Consider the following 855-nt stretch of genomic DNA (forward strand, 5'->3'; position numbering starts at 1 on the left):
GTTGATAGGGAGGCTAGGGTGGATGGTAGTGAGAGAAATCCATGGCAAAGAGGACGTGAAAAGAGAGAAATGAAATGAAATGAAATGTTACATTAACATCTTCAAAAGGCCAAAATGACCTATGAGACCAAACTGTTACAAAATTGTGAATCTGATACCATGTCTCGAAACAAAAAGACTAGAACAAAAATACTACTACTACTAGAATCCATCCTCATCTGCACTCTGGATGTCAAGAGAGTATGGCTCGAATCCTTTGCTACAGTCTCCATCGATGTTGTGTAGCCCCTCTCCTCAATCGTGGGGCTGTCTGTATCTTTGTAGCTCTAGTGCTTGATCGATGAGAGTGCCGCTAGTGGTCGAATGAGTGTGGGTCGAGCTTTGCAGTGATGGATGCTCCTCTGGTTGTCCCATATCTAGTGAAAAGAAATATGTAATTCGTCTCTGGGTCCGTCTCTCTCTAGCTCTCCCCAGTAAAGTGTCTCTATATCTGTGTAACTCAAGTAGATATAGCCCAAGACATCTCTGATCCTCATAAGTCATGACCCTAGAGAAAGGACCGAAACCCTCTCTGGATAAGCAGTGGAAATGGCCCCGAATCTCATAGTACACTGTGCAATGACATATGTAATGTAGCTCTGTCTCTGGCTCTAGCTGGCATAAGCGGTACATCCTGTTGTTTGCTAGTATCCCTCTGAATCTACCATTCTCAATCTCCAGGCGCTGATGTGAGGATGTGCGTATCTGACCAATGGCACACCACAAACCATGAGACATATGTGTATCCATGTAGCTGGGTCAAATCACAAACCCATCTCCTGTGAGGTGGAGAAGATGCTCTCTATAGAAATCCAT

The 855-nt window shown here is 44.3% G+C and overlaps 1 pseudogene; it reads right to left on the reverse strand.

The window, feature by feature from the left end:
- Positions 1-294: 294 nt before the first annotated feature.
- Positions 295-855, reverse strand: LOC147459362 (uncharacterized; annotated as a pseudogene).

This window comes from Adiantum capillus-veneris, chromosome 4, assembly GCF_014529385.1.
Source record: "Adiantum capillus-veneris isolate H3 chromosome 4, ASM1452938v2, whole genome shotgun sequence".
Lineage (NCBI taxonomy): Eukaryota > Viridiplantae > Streptophyta > Polypodiopsida > Polypodiales > Pteridaceae > Adiantum > Adiantum capillus-veneris.